The sequence below is a fragment of the Puma concolor genome, chromosome B3 (assembly GCF_028749965.1).
Source record: "Puma concolor isolate L17-30 chromosome B3, mPumCon1.1.hap2, whole genome shotgun sequence".
Taxonomy (NCBI): Eukaryota; Metazoa; Chordata; class Mammalia; order Carnivora; family Felidae; genus Puma; species Puma concolor.
The window spans coordinates 219,749-243,813 of NC_141672.1; the positions used below are offsets into that span (position 1 = coordinate 219,749).

The window sequence follows — 24,065 nt, forward strand, 5'->3', positions numbered from 1 at the left end:
TCAAGGTCGTCCCTCATGATGCTACATCTCCTCTGAGGTGGTATTTCCCAAGAAGGAGCTGAACCACAGCAAGGGTGTTCCGATGTCTCGCTGGCTGTCCTATAGCCTGCGTTTGGGGGGCAAGAGACCAAAACTTCATTTTTACTTTCAATTTCTACTAAAAATATCCCTATTTGGGGAGAGAGGGGAAGATGGCGGTGTAGGAGAATGCTGGGCTCACCTTATCATACTGATCATTTAGATTCCACTCACATCTGCCTAAATAACCCAGAAAACTTCCAGAAGACTAGCAGAATGGACTCTCCAGGGCCAAGCACACACCAGAGGCCTACGGAAGAGTGTAGGAAGGGCAGAGAGGCGGTGCATGCTATATGGACGGTTGGGAGAGAGCCAGGGCGGTGGAGGGGCAGACCGCCTGGCAAGACACAGCCCCCAAAGTCTGGCTTGCAAAAGCAGAGGGGCCAGACTCCATGAGTTCTGACAGACAGTGGGGTTTAACATCTGGGATGCTAAAAGTCAACAGCTCTGCTCTCGGAGAGCTGGGAGAGCAAGAAGACACCTGGAGGGAGAGTTGATGAGTCCTGGAAGACAGAGCTAAGCTTGGCGGGGAACAAAGGTGGTGGCCAGCGCCATCTCCCTTTCCCATCCCCCAGCTGAAATCCCAAAGGGAATCAGCTCCTGTCACCCAACTTGCTTTTATCACGCAAACACCCAGTGCTGTGGGTCTGTGGATCCATCCCTCCGGCAGGTCTGCCTCCCTCGTGGTGCTGCAGGGACCCTCCCACAGGGGACCACTGATGGCAAAGCGAGCCCTGATGGCACTTCCCACTGATGGCAAAGGGAGCTGAGCCTGCCCCTCCTGTCACTGTGCACCTTGTGGATACACCCCAGGTAATATGCCAGATCCCATCAAAGCAGCACAAGCCTGGAAGTGTGCAAGCAGCGCAGACAGGGGCCACACCACTCCACAGTGAGTCCTGCCCCTGGTAGAGGGGAAGATAAGGTACACACCACTCTGATTATGGCCCCAGTGGTGGGCTGGGGGCAGACATCAGGTCTGACTGCGGCCCCGCCCACCAACATGAATAGACAATTCTCTAAAGAAGACATCTGGATGGCCAACAGGGACACGAGAAGATGCTCAACATCGCTCATCATCAAGGAAATACAAATCAAAATCACACTCAGATACCATCTCACCCCAGTCAGAGTGGCTAAGATGAATAAATCAGGAGACTATAGCTACTGGCAAGGATGTGGAGAAACAGGAACCCTCTTGCACTGTTGGTGGGAATGCCAACTGGTGCAGCCGCTCTGGAAAATAGTATTGAGGTTTCTCAGAAAATTAAAAATAGGTCTACCCTATGACCCAGCAATAGCACTGCTATGAATTTACCCAAATAATACAGGAGTGCTGATGCATAGGGGCACTTGTACCCCAAGGTTTATAGCAGCACTTTGAACAATAGCCAAATTATGGAAAGAGTCTAAATGCCCATCAATTGATGAATGGATAAAGAAATTGTGGTTTCTGTTCAAAATGGAATACTACCTGACATTGAGAAAGAATGAAATATGGCGTTTTGTAGCAACGTGGATGGATATGGAGAGTGTTGTGCTGAGTGAAATTAGTCATATGGAGAAAGACAAACACCATATGTTTTCACTCTTATTTGGATCCTGAGAAACTTGACAGAAGACCATGGGGAAGGGGAAGGGAAAAAAAAAGTTAGAGAGGGAGGGAGTCAAACCATAACAGGCTCTTAAAAACTGAATTGAGGGTTTATGGGGGGTGGGAGGGAGGGGAGGGTGGGTGATGGACATTGAGGAGGGCACCTGTTGGGATGAACACTGGGTGTTGTATGGAAACCATTTGAAAATAAATTTCATATTTAAAAAATATTCTTATTTAATTTTCATTACAATTTTTTTGGTTTTATGTAATTTTTTTTCAAATTCTATTTTATTTCCATCATTTCACTTTAGTCTACTACAGTATATTCACTTTTTCAAATTATCAATTGATTTCGTTTTTTTCTTTTCTTTACCTTTTTTCTTTTTCATTTCTTTTCTTTTTTCTTAAATACAGAACAAAAAAATTCATATTTATTTTTAATTTTTAGTAAAAATATTTTTCTTTATTTTTTGCTATAGTCTTTACTTTTGTGTATTTTTTTTCAAATTCTATTTTATTCCCATCATGTCATTTTACTCTACTTCAGTGTATACATTTCTTAAAATTCTCAAATGATTTACTTCCCCCCCTTCTTTTTGCTCTAATCTGTAAAACCACTTTGCACCCAACCAAAACACACCTAGGATCTAGCATTAACTATTTCATTTGTGTGTGGGGGGGTTAATTTTTAATTTTAACATTTTTGTAATTTTATTTGTTTTATTTCAATTTTTCTACTTCATTAATTCCTTTTTCCCCTTCAAAATGACAAAACAAAGGAATTAACCCCAAAAGAAAGACCAAGAAGAAATGACAGCCAGGGATTTAACCAACACAGATACAAGCAAGATGTCTGAACCAGAATTTAGAATCACAATAATAAGAATACTAGGTGCAGTCAAAAATAGATTAGAATCCCTTTCTGAAGAGATAAAAGAAGAAAAAAATAGCCAAAATGGAATTAAAAATGCTATAACTGAGCTGCAATCACGGATGGATGCAGCTGTGGCAAGGACGGATGAGGCAGAACAGAGAATCAGCAATATAGAGGATAAATATAGAGAACAATGAAGCAGAAAGAAAAGAGGGAGATTAAGGCAAAAGAGCACGATTTAAGAATTAGAGAAATCAGTGACTCATTATGAGGAACATCAGATTCATAGGGGTCCCAGAAGAGGAAGAAAGAGAAATAGGGGTAGAAGGATTATGTGAGCCAATCATGGCAGAAAACTTTCCTAACCTGGGAAAAGACACAGACATCAAAATCCAGGAATCACAGAGGACCCCCATTAGATTAAACAAAAACTGACCAGCAACAAGGCATATCATAGTCAAATTCACAAAGTACTCAGGGAAGGAGAGAATCATGAAAGCAGCAAGGACAAAAAAATTCCCTAACATACAAGGTGGGACAGATCAGGTTTGCAGCAGACCTATCCACAGAATCTTGGCACGCCAGAAAGGAGTGGTGGAGTCTATTCAGTGTGCTGAATCAGAAAACTATGCAGCCAAGAATTCTTTATCCAGCAAGGCTGTCATTCAAAATAGGAGAGATTAAAGTTTCCCAGACAAACAAAAATTAAAAGAGTTTGTGACCACTAAACCATCCCTGCAAGAAATTTAAAGGGGGACGCTCTGAGGCGACAAAAGATGTGTGTGTGTCTGTGTGTGTGTGTGTGTGTGTGTGTGTGTGTGTGTGTATATATATATATATATATATATATATATATATATATATAGCAATAAATATTAGAAAGGACCAGAGAACACCACCAGAAACTCCAGTTCTACAAGCATCACAAAGGCAATAAATTCATAACTTCCAGTACTCACTCTAAACATCAATGGAGTCAATGCCCCAATCAAAAGACATAGAGTAATGGAATGCATAAGAAAACAAGATCCATCTATATGCTGTTCACAAGAGACCCACTTTAGACCTAAAGACACCTTCAGATTGAACATAAGGGGATGGATAACTATCTATCATGCTAATGGTCAACAAAAGAAAGCCGTAGTAGCCATACTTATATCAGACAATCTAGAATCAAAAATACTGTATCAAGAGATGCAGAAGGGTATTATATCATAATCAAGGGGTCTATAGACCAAGAAGACCTAACAATTGTAAACATTTATGCGCCAAATGGGAGAGCACACAAATATATAAATCAATTAATCACAAACATAAAGAAACTCATTGATAGTAATACCATAATATTAGGAGAATTCAACATCCCACTCACAGCAATGGACAGATCATCTCAACAAAAATCAACAAGGAAAGAATGGTTTTGAATGACACACTGGACCAGATGGACTTAACAGATATATTCAGAACATTTCATCCTAAAGCAGCAGAATATGCATTCTTCTCCAGTGCATATGGAACGTTCTCCAGAAAAGACCATACACTGGGACACAAATCAGCCCTAAGTAAGTACAAAATTACAAAAAGTACAAAAAGATCGAGATCATACTGTGCATATTTTCAGACCACAATGCTTGAAATCAACCACAAGAAAAAATTTGGAAAGGTAAAAAATACTTGGAGACTAAAGAACATCCTACTAAATAATGAATGGGCTAACCAACCAGTTAAAGAGGAAATTAAAAAGTATATGGAAGTCAATGAAAATGATAACACTACAACCCAAAACCTCTGGGACGCAGCAAAGTTGGTCATAAGACGAAAGTATATAGCATTCCAGACCTTCCTAAAGAAGGAAGAAAGATCTCAGATACACAACCTAACCATATGCCTTAAGTAGCTGGAAAAAGAACAGCAAATAGAACCCAAACCCAGCAGAAGACAGGAAATAATAAAGATTAAAAAAGAAATTGTTATTGAAACCAAAAAAACAGTAGAGCAGATCAATGAAACCGGAAGCAGGTTCTTTGAAAAAATGAACAACAGCGTCGCTCCTTATCAGAGAAATACAAATCAAAACCACACTCAGATATCACCTCACGCCAGTCAGAGTGGCCAAAATGAACAAATCAGGAGACTATAGATGCTGGAGAGGATGTGGAGAAACGGGAACCCTCTTGCACTGTTGGTGGGAATGCAAATTGGTGCAGCCGCTCTGGAAAGCAGTGTGGAGGTTCCTCAGAAAATTAAAAATAGACCTACCCTATGACCCAGCAATAGCACTGCTAGGAATTTATCCAAGGGACACAGGAGTACTGATGCATAGGGGCACTTGTACCCCAATGTTCATAGCAGCACTCTCAACAATAGCCAAATTATGGAAAGAGCCTAAATGTCCATCAACTGATGAATGGATAAAGAAATTGTGGTTTATATACACAATGGAGTACTACGTGGCAATGAGAAAAAATAAAATATGGCCTTTTGTAGCAACGTGGATGGAACTGGAGAGTGTGATGCTAAGTGAAATAAGCCATACAGAGAAAGACAGATACCATATGGTTTCACTCTTATGTGGATCCTGAGAAACTTAAGAGAAACCCATGGGGGAGGGGAACAAAAAAAAAAAAAAAGAGGTTAGAGTGGGAGAGAGCCAAAGCATAAGAGACTGTTGAGAACTGAGAACAAACTAAGGGTTGATGGGGGGTGGGAGGGAGGAGAGGGTGGGTGATGGGTACTGAGGAGGGCACCTTTTGGGATGAGCACTGGGTGTTGTATGGAAACCAATTTGACAATAAATTTCATATATAAATAAAAAAAAAAGAAGTAAAAAAAAAAAAAAAAGAAAAAGAAAAAATGAACAAAATTGATAAACCACTAGCCAGTTTGATCAAAAAGAAAAAGGAAAGGATCCAATAAGTAAAATCAAGAATGAAAGAGGAGAGATAACAACCAACACAACAGAAATAAAAACAATAATAAGAGAATATTAAGAGCAATTATATGCCAATAAAATGGGTAATCTGGAAGAAATGGACAAATTCCTAGAAACATATACACTACCAAAACTGAAATAGGAAGAAATAGAACATTTGAACAGACCCATAACCAGTAAGGAAATAATATTAGTAATCAGAACTCTGTCAAAAACAAGAGTCCAGGGTCAGATGGCTTTCCAGGGGAATTCTACCAAACATTTAAGGAAGAGTTAACACCTATTCTCTTGGAGCTGTTCCAAAATATAGAAATGGAAGGAAAACTTCCAGACTCTTTCTATGAAGCCAGCATTAACTTGATTCCAAAAGCAGACAGAGACCACACTAAAAAGGAGACCAATTTCCCTGATGAACATGGGTGCAAAAATCCTCAACAAGGTATTAGCCTACTGGATCCTACATACATTAAAAAAATTATTCACCATGACCAAGTGGGATTTATACCTAGGATGCAGGGCTGGTTCAATATCTGCAAAACAATTAATGTTATTCATCACATCAATAAAAGAAATGACAAGAACCATATAATCTTCTCCATGGATGCAGAGGAAGCATTTGCCAAAATACAGCCTCCTTTCTTGATAAAAACCTTCAAGAAAGTAGGGATAGAACGAGCATACCTGGAGATCATAAAAGCCATATATGAACGACCCAACGCTAATATCATCCTCAATGGGGAAAAACTGAGAGCTTTCCCCCTAAGATCAGGAACAAGACAGGGATGTCCACTCTCGCCACTGTTATTCAACATAGTATTGGAAGTCTTAGCCTCTGCAATCAGACAACACAAAGAAATAAATGGCATCCAAATCAGCCAGGAGGAGGTCAAACTTCACTCTTCACTGATGACATGATTCTCTATGTGGAAAAACCAAAAACTCCACCAAAAAACTGCTAGAATTGATTCATGAATTCAGCAAAGTGGCAGGATATAAAATCAACACAGAGAAATTGGTTGCATTCCTATACACTAACAATGAAGCGACAGATAGAGAAATCAAGGAATATTTCCCATTTACAGTATCACCAAAACCCATATACCTAGGAATAAATCTAACCAAAGAGGTGAAAAATCTATACACTGAAAACTATAGAAAGCTTATGAAAGAAATCGAAGAAGACACAAACAAATGGGAAAAGATTCCATGCTCATGGATAGGAAGAACAAATATTAAAATGTCATGACTACCCAAACCAATCTACATATTCAATGCAACCCCTATCAAAGTGACACCAGCATTCTTCACTGACATAGAACAAATAATCCTAAAATCTGTATGGAACCAGAAAAGACCCCGAATAGCCAAAGCAATCCTGAAAAACAAATACGAAGTAGGAGGCATCAAAATCCCAGATTTCAAGCTGTACTACAACCCTGTAATAATCAAGATAGTATGGTACTGGCACAAGAACAGACACTCAGATCAATGGAACAGAATAGAGAACCCAGAAATGGACCCACAGACATATGGCCAACTAATTTTTGACAAAGCAGGAAAGAACATCCAAAGGAATAAAGACAGTGTCTTCAGCAAGTGGTGCTGGGAAAAGTGGACAGTGACATGCAGAAGAATGAACCTGGAACACTTTCTTACACCATACACAAAAATAAACTCTAAGTGGATGAAAGACCTCAATATAAGACAGGAAGCCATGAAAATCCTCGAGGAGAAAGCAGGCAAAAACCTCTTTGATCTTGGTCACAGCAACTTCTTACTCAACATGTCCCTGGAGGCAAGGGAAACAAAAGCAAAAATGAACTACTGGGACTTCATCAAAATAAAATCTGCAAAGCACTGCACAGTGAAGGAAACAATCAACAAAACTAAAAGGCAACCAACAGAATGGGAGAAAATATTTGCAAATGACATCTCAGATAAAGGGTTAGTATCCAAAATCTACAAAGAATTTATCAAACTCAACACCCAAAAAACAAATAATCCAGTGAAGAAATGGGCAAAAGACATGAATAGACACTTCTCCAAAGAAGACATCCAGATGGCCAACCAACACATGAAAAAATGCTCAACATCACTCATCATCAGGGAAATACATAAAAACCACAATGAGATACCACCTGACACTTGTCAGAATGGCTAACAACAACTCAGGAAACAACAGATGTTGGCGATGATGCGGAGACAGAGGATCTCTTTTGCATCGTTGGGGGCAGTGCAAGCTGGTGCAGACACTCTGGAAAACACTATGGAGATTCCTCAAAAAACTAAAAATAGAACTACCCTACGACCCAGCAATTGCACTGCTAGGCATTTATCCATGGGATACAGGTGTGCTGTTTCGAAGGGACACATGCACCCCTATGTTTATAGCAGCACTATCAACAATAGCCAAAGCATGGAAAGACCCCAAATGTCCATCGATGGATGAATGGATAAAGAAGATGTGGTATATATATATACAAATAGAGTGTTACTCAGCAATCAAAAAGGATGAAATCCTGCCATTTGCAACTACGTGGATGCAACTGGAGGGTATTATGCTAAGTGAAATTAGTCAGCCAGAGAAAGACTAATATCATATGACTTCACTCATAAGAGGACTTTAAGAGACAAAACAGATGAACATAAGGGAGGAGAAACAAAAATAATATAAAAACAGGGAGGGGGACAAAACAGAAGAGACTCATAAATATGGAGAACAAACTGAGGGTTACTAGAGGGGTTGTGGGAGGGGGGATGGGTCAAATGGGTAAGGGGCATTAAGGAATCTACTCCTGAAACCATTGTTACACTATATGCTAACTAATTTGGATATAAATTTTAAAAAATAAAGAAAAAGAAAATTAAAAAGAAAAAAGAAAAAAAAAACTTCCTCTTGGAGGATTAGCCTACCATTTGTTCAAAGAAAATTTAGACATGGTCCCACTACATTTATATGTGGCAAATTTAACTGGTCCTATACTTTTGAGACAAATAGCCCTCATATATGTACTACAAGACTATATATTTTTGCTTACAACTGCAACTCCAGATTTTAATGAAAAATACACTATTTTCATAGGAAACAAAAATGGGTGACCCCTGTTTCTCTACTACAAACATATCACATTTACATGTAACCTTTGTTTATGTTGCCAAACAAAAGGCACAACCCTGGTTAATGGTCCAATTAAATTGACTTTGGAAAGCGGGGGGGGGGGGGTCCCCATTGCAACAACATGTCTCTGCATTAAAAGAGAGAAAAAGAACCAAGCGATTTCTGGGCCTTTTATTGACTGCTATTTTGGCCGTTACATTGATGGCAGCAACAGCAGCCATGACAGACGCCTCTCTAACCATCTCTTTACAGAAGAAACATCATGTAAATCAATATATACAAAACACAAAATTAGATTTAGAAGAGAAGTGAGGATTAATCAACTAATCCTTCCCCAACTTCAGGCATTAGAAGCCACTGTTGCCTGGCTAGGAAAATGTCAACAGAGTTTGTAGACCCAATCACAAGTCATATGTGACTCGGGATTCAATACTAATTGTGTCACCCCCAGTCTTTATGAGTCTCGGGAACAATACACTGTTACCTCAGTCAAGCATCTAATTCACCCCGTAAGTACCTCTATGGATAACTTTAAAATGAAGTTACAAAAACAATTCCAAGAGCTTCAACAAGAAAAGCAAAAAGCAACGATTGACACTCTCAATGACATTTCTGATTGGACCGGCCAAAAAAAAAAAAAAAACCAAAAAACCAAAACAACAACAACAACAAAAAAACTAGTACTATGGGTTCAATCTTCTTTCTTGGCTTAGTATTATTACAATATTATTGATGATCTTGTTTTTCATTTCAGTCTTCAAAATGATAATTTCCCTCTGTTCCTCTACCAAATCACCTAAGGTGTTCTTTGCCAATACCCAGATACTCACCATTTCCACCATGATCTTTGTTTCTACAACTGAAAAACAAAAGTGGGGAGAGGTGCACTTATTTCTAGAGAGTGTATTGTAAGTCATGGAGGGTGAATGGGGCAATAGCAGAAATGTCAGCAATGTTATTGGCTCAAGGCCTTCGAATGCAATAGCGTTATGAGATACAGAGACCTGTGATGCCCCAAAGGACAGTTAAGATATAGCGCCTGATGGAGTTCCCTGACTTTCCTTGAAACCACACACACTCCCTTCATGCCTTCACGTAGCCACTAGACATAGGTCTGTCTGAAGTACTAAGATCCTTTGTGTTCTCTTACTGCTTTGATATTCTTTGATTCTTCTACCTAATGAAATATGAAATAAAGGCTATGTGCAGTCTGCTGCTGCTGCTGCTGCTTTCTCACAGACACAGCCCTGCACGTCTGTCCAATCTTGTGTATGAGAACTTTTTCCTCACTACACAGCCACAAGTGGGAATAGATCCAGGGCCCAGCCCCAGTCTGCAGGAAGACACACACCATCCATCTCAGTGGGTGCGCTGTCAGACACAATGGTGCAAGGTCCTGTGTACTGAATGGAGGGGGGGACATTCCTGCAATCGCCCAAATCCTCTCAGGCCCTGCAGTACTTCTCACCATTGAGGACACCCAGGAGGCCTCTCCATGCACAACATCAAGCTCTAGTGAGGAGTTATTTCAACCAAACGAGAAGTGGATGCATCTCCTCTCCTGTGGCTTTTTACATACAGCATTTTTTGTTCTGGAAACATGAATAAATGAGACAGTTCAGGTATCATGTAGTTCATCTGCACAGTGAAACACGGACTGACCTCCAGAAGGGACACCCCATCACAGAGATGCTTCACTGACACTCAAGCACAGGGATCTGACCCAACAAGTGTGTATTCCAGGTCCCCTGGAAAAACTAAAGGAGCTTTGTGGCACTACCCAAAAGGGCAAATATGGGATCCACACAGTTATTATAAGCTACTGTGTGTAGGTTGTATTGGAGAGTAGATATGCAGCAGTCTGTGAGCTACTCGTGACTGTATGAGAAGATATATTCAGACCTGACTTTCAACCACAGGAACCTACAGGAGATAAGATGCTACCCCCGAAGTCCCCAGAGTCTCTGAATTCACCATGAGTGTGGACTGCATCAGTGAATTTGAGTCTTCCTGGAAGGGACACCCTAGTGGGTTCATAAAACTGTGATTTGGGTCTCTCTTCAGAGTCCAGGTTTCACAAATCCAGGTCACTATTTTACAGACACTAGCACAGCCTATGGTGTCACTGGAAGAGCCTCTGAAGGCATAGCACAGACAATGTGGTGGCAGGAAAATTTCTATTTTTCCCTTCTGGATTATTTATCTGGTTTAATAATTAAGTTGCCATAAGACAAACTATCAGAGAAACACAACTTTAATTGTGTATGTATAAGAGACCCCTAAAAATATGAACAAAAAGAAGTCAGCAAAGCCAAGAGCTCCTTAGGTTTTACAAAATAAACAAAATATTTATGAAGATGGTCAATACAATGATGGGTGGTTAGTGTTACTACAATAGTGAAGAACTAAGGTTTCTCTGCACAGCATTCTGGGGCCTAAATTCTTTTTTCTGGTGCTAAGGACAGTTCTCTCCTCCTGGTACAAAAAGGGTGTATTTCACATAGGAGATTTATATTCTGTTTAGGGAACAAAGGATGGTCAGTGTGTCTCTGCACTGGCTGTTTCTCAAGCATCTTTTATTCCAGTGGGATATTTGGGGTGGCATATGCTTCTCCCCTCCACCATGTAATGCTGGAGTAGAGACACTGGAATAAATGTCCTGTGAGTCTTGACAGGAACCTCCCTGCAGGGCCGGGCCTAGACTGCAGGGAGCTTTCAGTACTACCCAGCACCAGGCTGATACCCCAGGTGAGTAGGTGCACAAGAGGTGTGGAAGGCTTTCCTGTCAGAAGCCAGTGTTTCCTTTTCCTGAAAGCAATCTAAAATATCAGTAGATGAGGGATGCAAAAGGGTGTTTAAATATCCCGTTGCATCAGAGCATTTAATGAACTCAGGCAATAAGAAGACACTTGAAGACGCTGCTAGTCCAGGGCTTTTAGATACCTTCATCTAAGAGATGGAAGCCAGGATGCATTTATTACCCCATTTTGTGCAGCAGTTTGGAGACACGCTTATCCAGGAATAAGACGTTCAGATATTAGAGCCAACAACAGGTTCAAGTGGTCTCTGGCTCATTCAATACTGGTCTGCAATGGGGAGAATTTCCTGTAAGGTCTTATCACTCAGTGGCAGGAGCTCAGTCTGCACACAGTTCAGGAACCTGGCCAAGGACCATGTCCTCAAACAAGGATTAGACTGGTACCCTCTGAGTCCCAATGTGCACAGTCCCTGTGACATTCTCTAGATGGTTCTGGTCCTGTGTATGAAATACTCTGTCTCATGACTATTCAAATAATCATAAGAGCACTAGGTTAAGTATGGGTGTGTCTGTGCCCTGAGAGCATCACCGTAAAACGCCATCCTCTATCGGAGACCCTGAGACACATCCCCTCACAATGGACTGGAGCTGGAGAATTCTCTACCTGGTGGCAGTGGCTACAGGTAAGGGTCACCCAATTCCCTGGACAGAGGAGAGGACCAGGACCAGTCAACATTGATTTCATCCACTCTTGTCCCCTCTCTACAGGTGTGCACTCCAAGGTTTTGCTGGTGCAGTCTGGGGCTGAAGTGAGGAAGACTTGGGCATCTGTGAAGATCTTCTGCAAAGCATTTGGATACAGCTTCACTGATTACTACATGCACTGGATGCTACAGGCTCCTGCACAAGGGTTTGAGTGGATGGGAAGCATTGACCCTGAAGATGGTGCTACAAGCTATGCACAGAAGTTCCAGGGTAGACTCACTCTGACGGCAGACACATCCACAAACACAGCCTACATGGAGCTAAGCAGTCTGAGGTCTGCAGACACGGCCATGTATTACTGTGCAAGGACACAGTGAGGGGTTGTCAGTGTGAGCCCAGACACAAACTGCCCTGTAGAAGATAAGGACCACCAGGGGGTGCACACTATGCACCATTCTGTTTGTGGTCCCAGGAGCAGGTGCAGATAGAGGTTGCTGGAAGGTTTTTTGCATGGCCTGGGGCTTCCTCTCCATATAGCATTTTCCCCCAGCAAGCCTCTCTGGACACATGATTATGTGCTTACATACTTTGTGTCTGGTTTACAAGTTTGTTTTACTAAGAAAACTATACTTACATGAACAAGAGATAGAGTCTCTTACAATTGCTTACCCTTGTACTAAATATCAATGGTTTACACATATCCTGAAGCACATCAACTGAACATTTACAGGAGTCCCAGGTGTGCTCACGTTGCAGCTGGGACCACAGGATCCCATAGCTCCTCGTTATCCTCACCCTGCTCTTGTCCCAGTCAAACACCATGACACTTCATTCATGTCACTTTGCTTCTCAGGACTTTATATGTGTTACAGCTTTCTTCAAATACTTGGAACTACAAGAGAAAAAGCATCTACATGTATTAGTCAGGATAACCCTGAGGAACAGAACACATAGCACATTGGCTTACATGACTAAATAGGCTGAGATGTCCCATGATATACTATCACATGCTGGATACCCAGTAAAGTCAGTGGTGTAATTCTCATCTGACTCCAAACTAGTGTCAAGTCTGAGAACATGGGGACCTGATGGTTTAACTTTCATTCCAAGGGCAAGAGGAAGCCAATGTTATGGCTCAAGCAGGCACACAAGAAGTAAAAATGAGAGAATTTGCTTCACTTTTATTTTTATTCTATTCATAACCTTAATGGATTGGATGATGCCCACTTACCAAGACACCATGAATGCAAATATCAATCTCTTCTTCAAACAACATCACAGACAACCACAGAAACAATGTTAATCTAGACACCCATGAACCGGTAAAGATGACACATAAAGTTAACAAGGACAAGTAAACTTCCTGTAAACATGGGAATCCACACGCATCTCTTAAATAACACTGATTCTGCATATAAAGAAAATACCAGAGTCATAATTTCACCTTAGATGATACAAGTGTCTTGCATACAACCAAAAATACACTATCCCCTTCCCCAGAAGAGGACGTGAAGCTCATGTGTGGTGTTTGCTCTTCTCCCAAGTAACCCATAACTAAAATATAATGATGCAAAATTAATAATTCTTACATACAATCATATAAAGTAAATATATCTTATGTTACTTGGCAAAGAAAACATAGAGGGGAAAAAAAAGACAACACAAACATAGTCACAGAAAACTAAGGAGGAAATGTCCATAACAGCTACTGTCCTCATTTCTGTAACCATACAAGAATGAAACCTTGTATTTATAACTACCTTCTTCTTCTACCAAGTATGTATTCTCTTTACTGTCAGCAAGGACCTCAAGTTGATACAGTCCATTACCTGGATGGATGACCAACATCTTCATTCCTGAAGGATCATAACTTGGCCTCATCTTTACAAGCTATTGTCACTTAGTGAGGTAATCATGTTTGCAGAGGTAAATTTCTGTACTCTATAAAGCCAACTGGCTCAGGGTGGTGTAGAACATGATAATACTGGTGATTTCCACTTAAAGTGGTGCCTGAAAAATCACACAGAACCACGTGGGAACCATGCTCAAGTTTTTTATTACCCTGTCAACTAATTGCACAACTCTCCCTACGAAACCATATGGGCAGGTTTAGAGATAGAAGACAGTGTAGAAAGACTGGGGACCAAGGGCATTTGAGAAACTACTTCATGTAACTTTCTTGTGTCTTCAGGATCTCTTCAGACTCTGTCACTTCTTCCATTTGATGATGGAGTGTAACTATGCATACTTCAGGTTATGGCTCAGTTAATCTAACAACACCCCCCCCCTTAAATATAGACATTTCAAGATGCCTGGTAACCTAGTGACTGAGGCTTAAACCTATAGTTTCCAGGATCAGGCCAACAACTCTTTCTTAAAAGTCATGATCTGCAGTGAATGATAAGGACTTACTGAAAAATGTTTAGGTTCAGCACTGATAATTACCTCTATGGGCCTACCAGAGCTCTTAAAAAGCATGTGAAGCCCAAATAAGAGAAGTGAATAGGCATGTGCTGAGCATCACTTCCCCTACATCCTCCAAGTCCATAATGGTGGCTGTAATCTCTGCAATTCCTCCAGGAATATGGTATCATATTGATGTACTACTCTCATAAAAGAGGCAAGTGTTCTATATAAATATATTTATCCTGATGAAAATATCATGGCACGGCTTTCTATAATGTGTAAATTTGAAAATACTGACAATACCAAATGTCCAGCAGGATGTAGGACAACTATAATTCTCATTCATTTCCAGCTGAAATTACACCTGGGGAAAATATACATACTTAGACCATAAGATAGTGGAGACTGAGAAGTCCCAGGGTCTGTCCTCTACAAGCTGGAGCCACAGGAAACATGGTGGAGCAAATTTTTAGGAGTCTGACAGGCTGAGGACCAAAAGAATGAATGATGTATTACTCAGTCCAATAAAAGAGAAAATAAGATGAGATGACCATCTCAAGCAATGAGGCGGAAAAAAGGAGGGGGGTTAATTCCTCCTTCCTCTGCCTTTTCAGGCTGTCAGTGATTTGGATGCTGCTCACCTTCATTGGGGATGGAAGTCTTCACTAAGTCTTTGGACTCAAATGGCAATCTCACCTATGGCAATCTCTACTTCTATGGAGATCCATGGCTTTGGTGCAAGGCAAGTAGACCTCAGCTGTGTCTGTGAGTGCACGTGCCTCTGTACCTGGGAGAAATTGGGTTTCTCTGTGAACTCAGGTTTCTGATGAGTGCAAAAAAAAAAAAAAAATGTGTCTCATTTTTTTTAATAACCTCTGTATTTTCTGCTTACAAAGATAGTTTGATAAAATCCTTATGCTTTATATGTTCAAGCTCAGACTTGAAGTCTGGTATTTTATTTCAGAATATTCATAATTATTTTCCCCTTATTCTGATCCAATGGACCTATGTACTCAATTGTTATTTTAGTGTGCAATATCCATTGATATTATATAATTATCATATTATTTTGCAGTAAGTGAGGGTTGGCATTTGAAATCCTACCCATAATCTCGTTTGCAAGTGGCTTAGAGAGGAAAGTACAGGCAATGGGACAGGGAATTCGAACCGGGAGTCTGGATGCTCCCGAGACAAGAACTGCATGAACATTATTAACACTGCTCTATGTCTCAGTGCGGTGGACATGGGTGCATTTTGGATGGTGCTGATGCACATGATCTCTTCAGGGAGGGAAACTGCTGAATCTGGAGACAGAAGTCCTGTGCTCATTTTGCAGGGTCATATGGACTGATCTGAGTAAAGCAAATATCGAAGTTGATCAGAAGTGCAACTTAAAATTGAATTCCTCCATCTGGGCATTTTCTCTAAGTTGGTGCCTTCACCTGTGTGTTAGAAAATTCTGCTTTGTTTCCTTCTCCTGAAAGTAATGGCTTTTTGAGGAAGAGTTAATAAAGTGTCCAGGGCTGGTGCTTCAGGGAGTGTCTCAGGGTGTTAAATTTTCGCTGTTCTTTTCTTCAGACCAGTTATCATCAGAGGCTCTCCTTGACTACAGCAAGCAGTGTTTTGTTCTTAGCCAGAATGTGGTGTGACTTCACTAGGTGTTCTCTGCTCTTCTTGCTAAATAAGACCTGACACCACCTCTACCAGAACTGAAGCCCTGCACACTCTCTTGTCAGGAGATAGGCTGTGGGCAGGTGTACAGCCACTCTGGAATATAGTATGGAAATACCTCAAAAAGCTCAAATTAAAACTGCACTAGATTTAGCTATCACATTGCTGAACATTTAAAAAAGAATGGAGAAATGATAATTCAAAGGTATTAATGGATTCTGATGAGTATAGCAGCATGATATACAAGAGCAAAAATAACCCATATATATGATGGAATGGAATATTACTCAGGCTTAAAAAAGAATGAAATCTTGCCATTTACAATGGTGTGGGTGGAACTGAAGAGCTTTATGCTAAGTGAAACAAGTTATTCAGGAAAAGAAAAACACGATATGATTACACTCATTTATGGAATTCCAGAAACAAAACAAATGAGCAGAGCGAGAAAAGAAAGACAGAGAGAAACCAAGAAACAGACTCATAACTATAGAGGACATGCTTATGGTTACCAGAGGGAAGGTGGATGAGGAATGAAAGAAATGTGATGGGGATTAAGGAGTCCACTTGTGATGAACACCAGGTGTTGTATGGGAGCGTCGAATCACTCTTTCATACAACTAAAATTAATATTACCTTGTATCTTAAATAACTGGAATGTAAATTTAAAAATTTTAAAAAGGACTGCAAGCTTAAACCACTTTCATTGTCTTAAACTACATAGCATCACAGTGAAAGATTTTTCTATTAAAAAAATATTCTACTGTTTATTTATTTTTTGACAGAGAGAGAGAGAGAGAGAGAGAGAGAGAGAGAATTCTAACAGGGGAGGGGCAGAGAGTGAGAGTGAGACACAGAATCTGAACCAGGCTCCAGACTCCAAGCTGTCAGCACAGGGCACAACGTAGGGCTTGAACCCACGAATCTTGTGATCATGTCCTGAGCCAAAGTCAGACATTTAACTGACTGATCCACTCAGGCACGTCAGAAGATTTTTCTATTAAATGAAGCTGATATCATTAAGGGATTTACTAATTACCACTTCCATGAAACTGGATAGTTAGTAAACTATCAATAATGGAAATTCTTTGCCTTGTAGTCTATATGGTGACTGAGAGTGTGAAATATAACAAATCCTTAAATTTTTAAGGTTTTTACAGCTTGTTTTGTATGGTTTTGGAGTAGATTGCCTATTTTTAACTTTTCCTTTTTCACTATTTATTTGCTTTAAGTTTTGCTGAACTGGCCTTTGGTTTATTTTCTATGTGAGGGGATAAAATAACATAAAATTGTAATAATTAATATATTATCATTGTCTCAACTCGAATTAATTAAATCAGTAATGCCAAGAAACTCATGAAAGGTTCAGATGGTATCCTATGAGGAGCAGAGCTAAGGTACATTCCTGAGGCACTGAGCCAGGAAGGGCTGATAGCAATGTCAAGTGTCATGTAATAAATGAGGTTCTATTATAGGTGATTTGGTTTGAAATCATGTGGTGCACATGTTCAACACATGTGCTCTCTCTTCAAAATATTTAGATGCTATATGTCATGTGGTGTGCTTTTATGTAAAATAAAATAATAAAAATGGGCATTTTCAATAACTGATTGAGAAAATCTACCATTATATATTTGTAAAAATTTTTAATATGTTGCTATAATTTAAGTAGAAATGGAGAAATTGGCAGAAGAGATAACATAGCAGAGTAATAGGAGGACTCTGTGCTTGCCTCATTTCTCAACACAGCCAGATAAATATCAACCCTTTGTAAACACTGAGAAAATAGATCTGAGGACTGGAAAAACAAACTGCACCACTAGAGGCAGTAAAGAGTCCACACCACAGAAGGGAGGAATTTCAGGAAAAAAGAATAGCAGGTGCTTGGAGGGGAGGGAGCTCTGTTCACGGAAAAAGAGAGAGAGAGAGAGAGAGAGAGAGAGAGAAGCACCCAGGGGATGGCTCAAGATAAACACCCAATACGGCTGACTATGAAAACGAGAGGGACTGATTATTGTGATTTTTACAAACAGCTGATCTCAAAGGCTGAAGACTTAGAAGTCCATGACATTGCTGGGTGGAGCCTGGTGGGCATAGCAGTGCTCCTGTGGAGGAGGGCAGAAGTCCGTAGGGGACACTGTGGTCTGAGGATCCCCTGGGTCGCATGGGGAGAGAGTTCCCTTCTTGAAGTACATTTGGGAGAGGGGGCACTGCCTCTCATGGAACAAAAGAGCTGGCAGGCACCATTACACTTCCCTGTTCATGAGCATAAAAGCCCCCGCTTCTATGGGATATCCACTGTCACTAATTTTGTTCAGTGTAGTACTAGAATGCTTACCCTCTGCAATCAAACAATGAAAAGAAATAAAAGGCATAGAAATTTGAAAGGAATAAGTCAAACTTTCACTCTTTGCAGATTATATGATACTCTATGTGGAAAATCCAAAATATTCCACCAAAAGACTTCTAGGACTGAGACGAAACTCAGAAAAGTTGTAGGATACAAAGACAACATAAAGTTATTGGTACTACATACATACACCAAAAGTGAAGCAGAAAAGAGAGACATTAAGTAATCAGTCCCATTTACAATTGCACCAAAATCATAACATACCTAGGAATATACCTAACCAAAGATGTTAGAGATCTGTATGCTAAAAACTATAGAAAGCATATGAAGCAAATTACACAAGACACAAAGGAAGAACATTCCATGGTCATGGATTGGGAAACAAATATTGTTAAAATATCAATACTACCCAAAGCAATCTACACATTCAATGTGATCCTTACCAAAATATCACCTGCATACTTCATAGAGAAAGAACAAAGAATTTTAAAATTTGTATAAAACAAGAAAATTCTGAATAGGCAGAGCAATGTTGAAAAAGAAATCCAGAGCTGGAGGCATCACAATTCTAGACTTCAAGCTGTATTACGAAGCTGTAATCATCAAGAAAGCATGGTACTGGCACAAAAATAGACGCATACATGAATGGGACAGAATAGAGAACCAGATTTGCTGAACAGTCTGTTCAGCAAATGGTGCTGGGAAAACTGGATAGTAACATGAGGAAGATTGAATCTGGAACACTTTCCTACAGCAAACACAAAAATATATTCAAAATGGATGAAAAACCTAAATGTAAGACCAAAAAGCATCAACATCTATAAGAGAAAACAGGCAGAAACCTCGTTGACCTCGACCTCAGCAACTTCTTAATAGATATGCCTCTAGAGGCAAGGAAAATAAAAGCAAAAAATGAACTATTGGGAACTCATCCAGGTAAAAAGCTTCTGCACAGCGAAGGAAATGATCAACAACACTAAGTGGCAACTGACAGAGGAGTGAAGATATTTGAAAATGACATACGTGGTAAGAGTTAGTATCCAAAATCGATAAGAACTTAAAAAACACGGAAAAACAAATATCCAGGGAATGGTCAAAAGACATGAGTAGACACTTTTCCAAAGAAAACATCTGGATGGCTAGGAGACCCATGAAAAGATGCTCAACATCACTCATCATTGGGGAAATACAATTCAAAACCATGATAAGATATCACCTCACACCTGCCAGAGTGGCTAAAATTAATAATTCAGGAAACAATAGATATCGGCAAGGATGTGGAGAAAGAGGAACCCTCCTATACTCTTGGTGGGAATGCAAAGTGGTGTGACCACACTGGAGAACAGTTTAAAAAGTTAAAATAGAATTACTTATGTCCCACCAATTTCTCTACAAGGTATTTACACAAAGGATACAAAAATTATGATTCAAATGGCTAAACGGGTGATGGCGATTATGTAGGTCACTTGTTGTGATGCGCACTGGGTGTTAATGTATGTGATGAATCACTAATTTTATTCCTGAAACTAAAACTACACTACATGTTAACTAACAAAGATGTAAATAAATAAAATCTTCAGACATTAAAAAACAGGGAAAAAAAATGAAAGGGACAAATTTTGTTACAAAAGGTCATAACTCATGGGATCTAGGGCAGTGAGTCTAACTACTTGCATTTACCCATTTTATCCCTGACTGGTAATGGACATTAATTAACAAATATACTCATGATTCCCAATTTTGGTGCCACGTGAGTTGGAATTCAAACCCCAGCTGCCCTTCCCAGCTCCTCTGTGACCACATCTCATGGGCAGTCTGTCTAGACAGCTGGCATCTATGTATTCCCGTGTGTAGATGTCCTTGCTCCTGGAATAGGCTCGTTCACCCAGGTCTGATGGGTACTCAGGAACCACAGTCTAGTGTCAGCTGGCATTCCTTGTACTTCCCATTCCTCACTAGGGAACAAGTTCAGCCTTGAGGATGCATGGTTACCATGTGCTGTTCCACTGGTCTACACCACCTGACACCACCCATGTATTCCAGTACTTGCTTATGAAGGGAATTTCCAAACAGACGACAATTTCACTAGTGATTTACACCAAAAAATAATTAGAACCAAGTGCGGGCACAATATCGGATTTTAGCTACATGAAAAGGGGAACTTTGCCTTCATTCTTAGAAGACAGAGAAGAGGTTTATACCAGAGACAAGGTCACAAGGACGGATCCTCCCAGAACCAGCAGGGGACCATCACCTTACTGAGAGAGGGTACATTTCACATACAATAGAAGCTATGAATGTATAACATCTGGAGGAAGTGACCTCAGAGGGTGGAGGTGCCACAGGGGTGGCATGAACTTCTCTTTAACCTCAGATGAAGGACCTCCCGGGTCATGTCACTTGTCCACAATACAGTCAGCTATGAGGGTGGCTATGGTTCTGGTCTTACATCCCAGAGCCCAGTTTGTAGGGCTGCCCCCGACCTCCACTGGCTAGTGTCCAACGTCGTACGATCAAGGCTGCAGAAAACAGGATGCATGTCAGCCCCAGAAGTCCTCTCTCAATGGCAATGACTCCTTTAGGTATCTTTCCTTGCTGTTACCTGTCTTTCTTCATGTTTCTTTCCTTACTGTATCTCTCCACCTCAGAGCATTTTGGGGACATCCATGCATACCCACCTGGGTTCAGTTAGACACTCATATCCAGAGGGAGACATGGACTTCATGCAAGAAAGTGTCTGTGCCTGGTGATGAGGGGTTTCATCCCACGATGCCCAAGGTATTCCCTCCCACAGAGGCACTGTGTTCAGGGCCCACTCATTTTCGGTTCCGAGATGGACATTTGGTGACTGCACATCTGTGTCCTGAATTGCATCCCCAAACTCATACACATGGCAGTAATATCAATGTGTCAAAATTAATCTCATGTGACAAGTCCCTTTGGCCACATAAGTTATTCTACACAGGTTCAAGAATGACATAGACGACTACAGTCCACACTGATGTCAGGGAAAGTTCACCTCCATCCCATATGACACTCACATTACCACACCCCCAAATCCTCCAACATGTCAAATCATTAAATATTAAGTCAAGTCCAAAATGTACCTAAATTTCAGTACCTCTAAAACCCCAAATCTAACCATGTAGCTTGGGTAGGATGAGACCGTGGTACCTTCCATCCTGGGGTGAAACCCTCTCCATCAGCCGACCTGCATTTCCAGAAAACCATTCATGTTCTTCTGAATGCTTCTGCATGGTAGCCATAACATAACAGGTACTGACATTCCTATGCCAGAAGAAATACAGTGTAATTTAGAAGTACATCACCAAGAAACAATTTGATTATCAATCCGGGGAAACCTGTTAGGTTCAAAGACAGAATGCTCTGAATCTCAGACTCCAACTTGTCTCTGGGATTCACACTTCCTTTTTTTCTTAAAGGTGGTACATGTTTGAAGCTGATCACATTTATCCCAGTTTCATGAAAGTACAATTTCTGAGCCCAAAAATCTTTCTTTTCATTCTCTTGATTATCAAATGAAAAGTTCTTCTGACTCTTGCCAGCTGATAAGGGTGACTATTCAATATTGTTGCTCACCAATGATTAAAGGAAATATAACTGTATATTTATACATCAGGAGCAGAGTGAGGGGTTCAAAGACGGGAAATATGTGGGAGGAGACATCCTGTGAACAGAAGGGTCTGCAGTGCTCATGATGGAAGGGTCTCACCCTTGCATGTTGCATAAATGGGGAGGGGAATAAAGGAGTCACTGTATCTCTGCAGGGTTCTGTGAAACAACAGGAGCACGGGGACCAACGGGGGGTAATCACAACCACCAGGGGGAACTCAGAGACCAGGGAGCTCATGATCCAGGACAAGAGATTGGTTTAGGGCTGGTCTCCTCTCAAGTGTTTTCAGATCCAGGCTCTGCACACTTCTTCTGACATGAACACCGCAAAGGGAATGTCAAAGCTGTGGAAACACACACGTGTCCTCCCCGTTTGGAATAAACCATGATAATGGGAATACACAAACTTTCCCAGGGTCAGGCACTGGGATAAACATATCTTTGATCATTCCCACATTAACAAGAGTTTAGAAGAATAATGAACTCCATTTAATAGATGAAAGAATATTTTTAATTAACATCATCCTTCCTGATCTCAGGTGTTTTCCCTTCAACATATCTTAATAAAATTCAACCATTTTAACTTTATTGAGGCTTTCTTTTTTTAATGTTTATTTATTTTTAAGAGGGAGAGAGACAGAGTGCGATCGGGGGAGGGGAAGAGAGAGAGGAGACACAGAATCAAAATATGAAGCAGTCTCCAGGCTCTGAGCTGTCAGCACAGAGCACGACACAAGGCTCAAACTCATAAACTGTGAGATCATGACCTGAGTCAAAATGGGACATTTAACCAACTGAGCCACCCAGAGGCCCCATATTGAGGGTTTACATTGATGTCCACATAGAGTTCATGTGTAAATGACCCCTTGTGTTTGTAGAAAACCCCTGGCATTTCCATCAGTTCTGTGAGTCTCTGTTGAGGCTTCTCACTCTCTCCAATTTCTGTGACAGAATAGACCTGGCTTCCATCCATCACTCTCCTGGGACTTCTAGAGTGCCAGTAACCTGCAAACCTCACTGGGATGTCCAGCCTTGTCCTGCATGCGGTTCAGGAGGCAGGTGGGTCCCCCGATGGGGAGCACAGGTTCAGATACTGGGACTACTCTCACCTCATACATGCTCTTGGACACTCACACACTCTGTCTCTGCTGCAGTGTATCTGTTAACCATTACAATGGTGGTATACTGATTCTTACCTCAAGTGTTTGGGTGCATATGTGAAAATAAGGATTATCATCGGTACTTATAATCACTGCAGCAAAACCACAAATTAATAAATCACAATGTCCTGAAAGATATTGTGACACAAAACACTGCCCCATCCCTTACACCTGCCAAGGGTCACTTGCTTCTTGAGGATTCTATTGCAAAATTTACTATATTGTCAAAGGACATCTGTATGCTGATTAAGCCCTCCCATCCCTGAAACTGTAGCTGGGAGAAGAGCCCCAGCCCCTAAGTGTTCACATTCAGTGATAAGAACAGAACACAGACATCTCACCATGGAGTTGGGTTCACTTTGGTTTTCCTTGGTTCTATTTTAAACAGTAATTCATGATGAACAAGAAACACTGACTATGTTAGTGGATATGAGTGAGAGAAACAATGGATGTGTGACAGTTTTCTGACTTGTATCTGTAGATGTCTTGTGTGACGTAGAGCTGGTGGAGTCTGGGGGAGACCTGATGAAGCCTGGCAGGGGAGGGGGTCCCTGAGACTCTCCTGTGCAGTCTCTAGATTCACCTTCAGTAGCTAATTGATGAGGTGCATCTGCCAGACTCCAGGGGTGAATGGGGGGTCTACTTATCTGTATGGTATAAGATAAGGACCAAATGTCATTATTTTACTCACTGGAAATCAAAACCATTTGTGAAAGAGGCCATTTTTTCCCTAATTTTAATTCTATGAAATCTCATGGAGGATTTGCTGACTGCATCCAGACACAT

General features: G+C 40.7%; 1 pseudogene; it reads left to right on the plus strand.

Moving 5' to 3' along the window:
* Positions 1-11,994: 11,994 nt before the first annotated feature.
* LOC112856818 (immunoglobulin heavy variable 1-69-2 pseudogene) lies at positions 11,995-12,439 on the plus strand (annotated as a pseudogene).
* The last annotated feature ends 11,626 nt before the right edge of the window (positions 12,440-24,065 follow it).